This window comes from Diadema antillarum, unplaced genomic scaffold, assembly GCF_040938485.1.
Source record: "Diadema antillarum isolate AM-2024a unplaced genomic scaffold, OU_Dant_1.0 scf00000029, whole genome shotgun sequence".
NCBI lineage: Eukaryota > Metazoa > Echinodermata > Echinoidea > Diadematoida > Diadematidae > Diadema > Diadema antillarum.
In genome coordinates this window covers 1,200,848-1,205,617 of record NW_027270918.1, presented here as the reverse complement: position 1 = coordinate 1,205,617, position 4,770 = coordinate 1,200,848, and positions in this window count along the sequence as shown.

Below are 4,770 nucleotides of genomic sequence, written 5' to 3'. Positions count from 1 at the left end.
GGTCAACTTCTAAAATCTTCAACGTTGACCTAGTGTGCCGTCACGCGTATCTGCTGTATCTGTTGACTGTGTAAAGAGCAATACGACAATTTCCTGCAGCGCATCCCCTTGCATTCACAGTTTAGCGCCAAGCGGAACAAAACGGATGTGTCGCCTGCCGTGCACCCAGGGGCTGATTTTGCAGAGCACGCCAACGATTTGCGAATCATGCGAATACCGAAAAAAAATTGGCAAAGTCCTACGCTCGTATTTCAATCTGCAAAAGATCGCCAAGCCTACGTGGAGGTTTGAAAGCGTCACCAACTGTTCGTGGGTATATATTTCGGCAGTAGATATTTTAAGTTTTCCCCACACTGGGTCCTTATATGCTTGTGATTTGTTTTTCGATCTTGAAAATGCATTGAAAGCTTCGTCATGTGTAAACGACATATACGCAAGACGTGAGCGATGTTCGCAAAATCTTCGTGACACCCCAACAGATGTCGACAGTTTAGAGAATGTCTCACGTATGTTTCGTGAAATCCACGAAGTTCTTCCGATAGGTGTGATTTCACGGAGCATGCGAACGATTTGCGAAGGATGCGAATGGCAAAATCCAGCATTCGCAAAAGTTTTTCTCCGAATGTGTTCCGACAATGAAGCCGAAAACCATTCTTGCGCAATTTGTGCAAAGTTCTCACGACGTATGTGCGAATGTCGTGTGTACCATATATCCAAAATCTTTTCGCCTACTTTTTGAGACATTCTCATAAACATTTATAGCGCGTGTTTGGGGGACGTTTTGACCTCGCTAAAACTCATGGCCAAGGTGTTTTACTTCAAAGTGACTTAATTTGATTTAATTTCATATATTAGGTTCGGTACAAATTGAAATCATAAAGACATGTACACAATAACAATTATATCGTAACAAAATTTTTAAAATTCAAAACAAAATGTTAACCCCCCCCCCCCAAAAAAAAAAGTCACAAAATTCAATTAAATGACTCTCGAGTACACCGAAATCATATTTGAAAAATTAGATAACATGTTGGGGAACTTACAGAAAATCAGTTGCTTGTGGGGTGGTCCTCAAAAAAGAAGTCGGCACACAGAGACACAGACAGACAGACAGAAAGACACATACACACAGAACGAGCGTATGTGTGTTGTGTGTGTATTCCAGACGGATTTTCGCGTATTTTGTTACTGTTGTATAAATTTCACTTTCTACATATGGATTTTCAAAAATTTCAGTAACTATTGTTTGATGTGCAGATGTTTGTTACGACTGTAATTTACAGTTAACGGAATACTAGTAAATGAAATAAAAATGAAATTAGGTTAGTATGAACTCAGTCACCTCGAACAAGGGGTTTATAGTGGTCAGACGTCGCATGGTACGGAACTGCCCCCATATAATGTACCAAAGTTTGAGAATGTTTCAAGAAGTCGAGAAATGATCGGGCGAACGTTGATGCGTAATCACTGTAATTGGTTGACATTAACCAAATTGTCGGGATTTGTTTAGATTTTCTCGAAGATTTTGCGAACATCGCGTAGCTCCTTGGTAGGTCTTGTGCATATGACAAATCATTGAATACATTTTTTAGAACAGATTACAAGCAAAACATGACCAAGGATGCTGAGAACGGTGGGGAGATATTTCAAGATTGTATAATCAATTTCCTCCTTAACTAAAATCGGCGCCAGCGAGCAGTTGAAGACACTCCCGAACCCCTGCTCCAGCTCAGCGATCTTTTGCAGGCTAAAAGGTTTACTTATTTTACTCTGTGGAAACGCCCTTTTTTTTCACGGTACACGTGTATGACTTGCGAAGGATATGAATGTAGAAAAGAAAATTGCAAAGTCCAACATTCGGAGACGTGTTTTTTTTTTTCTGAATAAAGTCAGTATGACGTCAGACATCTCGGTCATCTCGATCACACCTTTCCGGGAAAGCTACTCGGGCTTGTTGCGAGGAGGGATTTTCCAGCACGCAGGAGAATTTCCCCGGGCGGACAAGAATGTTTGCGAGTTTCGCACTTGTTTCTTACCTACTAGACGCGTGCCACTTATCTTCTACTTGCGTGTATTCCGTGTGACCTGCCTGAGAGCTTTGAAACCAATCCAGTTATTTTCTGTTACGAGCGACTTACAGGTACTGAGAAGTACCTGCGTTGGAGTTGTCTGAGAGGTACTGCCGGTACGGGTCTCCTACTGGTGTTCTGCGTGTACCTCTGCGAGCGAACCCCCACGACTCACTCGGAACAAGTTTTGAGCATGCTCAAGGCCTTGTCATACCGTATTTTGGGAAGTTTTGCGGCTTGACTTGCGGGGAAAGAACTTGCTCTCGGCAATTGGTCCGCACCTGACAGTACCTAGCGCGTATCTCGCCTGTAGTTGCCCTGAGGTGCGCATGCAAGTCCCATTTAATCGCAGCCAAGTCTTGAGTATGACCAAAACTTTTTTTTCCGGGTGAGTCGCGGGGATGCCCGGAGAGGTCCACGCAGAACGCCAGTAGGAGGCCCTTAGCGGCAGCACCTCGCAGGCAACTCCCACGCAGGTACTTTGCAGTCCCCGTATGCAGCCAAGATAATGATATTCTGTGGGACTTCTGCCATTCCTTCAGACAACTGTCAGAGGAATTCCTTCACTGAGTTGTCAGCACCCACGCGACTGGTACACAGGTCACACAGTATATACGTAAGTAGCTTTTAAGTAGAACGCGTCCAGCAAGTAAAGACACATGCTCTGACTCGCCCAAATCCTTGTCCGCCCTCAGAAATTGTCCGGTATGCTGGAAAATCCCCACACACAACAAGCCCGCGTAGTGGGGCAGATATGTGAAAAAGATGCTAACATCCGGCGGAAAGAATAAAATTTTGCATATAGAGGTATTTTGAGGCGCTGATTTCAAAAATTGCCGGATCCAAGAGGTCTGACAACGGGGTCGGCCGCCATTTTGAATTCCAATATGGCCGCCGTCAAAGATCCCGATCTTCAGTTCTGAATGACATTAGCATGCCCGGAAAGGTGTGACAGGGCCTAAACATGGTTGCGGGTAAAAAGATTTGCGTGCGCACCCCCGGGTGACTACGGTTGAGATACGTGCTAGGTACTGTCATGCGCGGGTCATCTACGGGGACCTCCGGGTAGTAAAAATTGTTCTTCACAAGTCGCAGGCAAGGCTTGCCCGGAATGGTGTGACACGGCCTTGACATTGTCAGACGTAACGAATGTTTTGCTTTGCCAGTTAATCAACATTCGCATCCTTCGCGATTCGTTCGCGTGCCCATAGCTTTGGCAGGTGCTAGGTGTGTTGCTATAAAACCTTAATGGTCTGGTCTTGTTGGGTGGGAAACGGGGGGGGGGGGGAGGAGGCACTGGTGCTTTACCGCTTCGGTGATTTTTTTTTCTGCGTCACCGAAAATTACTGCGTGATTATATTTCACTTCCTTCGTTTTTACGCGGGATATATATTTTGACTGGAATTGTATGTGACTCTATAGATCGTATAATATATTGAAAGTTATAAATGGCCTTGTAACACAGATAGTCAAAGGTTACCACTATTCGTATGCGTTATCATTTTGATAACATCCGTTAGTGGGGGGGGGGGGGAGGGTGTCAATATCTCCAAGAGAACGTCTGATGAGGTACATGAGTGATGAATATGATGAAACTTATTTACGAGAGTTCACAGTCGTTCCCTCCCTATCCCCCCCCCCCCCCCAATACAGGGAGCTGGTTCAATTCATAGAAGAAGGTCCTGACGGATTTTAATGTAGCTGTGTCTGGCCAAAGACGTTTCGTCACGTGAGATACAACTGCCGGTTTGGATTTCCCGTCCGTTGAAATAAAAAAACAAAAACAGAAAGAGCAACCGACAGAATGGAGATGAAACAAAAACCTTTTGACCGTCAAGGGCAAAAAGACAGCCTCGTGTGAGGCTGGCCATTGCATTGAGATACAAGCCACGGCCAGCTGTGATTGTGTTGTAAGTCCTTGTCCGTCTGAAACGTGGTCACTTTCGAGAATCAAAAAGAACTTAGAAAATCAAAAAGTACTTCAGAGACACGTCTTACGACTGTTTGCAAAGGTTTGTTACTGTTTTGCAAACACAAATGCTTGCAGAAAAATAAATTCAAAAAAAAAAATTGAACCGGCCTATAAACTTCTGTAGCACACACACACAAAAAAAAATGTATGTGAACTTAATTGCAACTGTTTACGAACCCTGACGAAACCCCAAATTAACTTCGTTCGCAAGCTATCGTATCTCCTTGATGAGGAACCCCCTTAACACTTGTTTCTCTCTTTCTCATTCTTGTTAAAACTCAAATCTATCAATGCTCGTATTACGCATCTTAAACATATGAATCAAATCAGTCAGAAGACATAGAAAGTATTAAAGGCAAATTAACTATTCAAGCATAATTTTTCATATTTATGAAGAAAAATAGAAACCCCTGGAGTTGTAAGGGATACAGTCCCAGAGAAAACAACACCTTTATTGAAAATAGACAACTTACGGACAAAAAAATGATAAAAGGAGTGACTAATGCAAAATATAAGAGAGATTGTGACAAGAATTCTACTGTGTGATTATTATGATTGGGAGAGCCAATACCAAAGCAAGAGGGAAAGTAGGGATGGGGAAACAGATGACCTACCGTAATAAGCTTCAGAAGAAGACATTTATAACTCCACGGTTAGTCAGACTGGCCCAACCAAGCTTGAGGATGTGGGTGTCGTGTAATGATGGTATCTCATTTACTTAGTAACCAC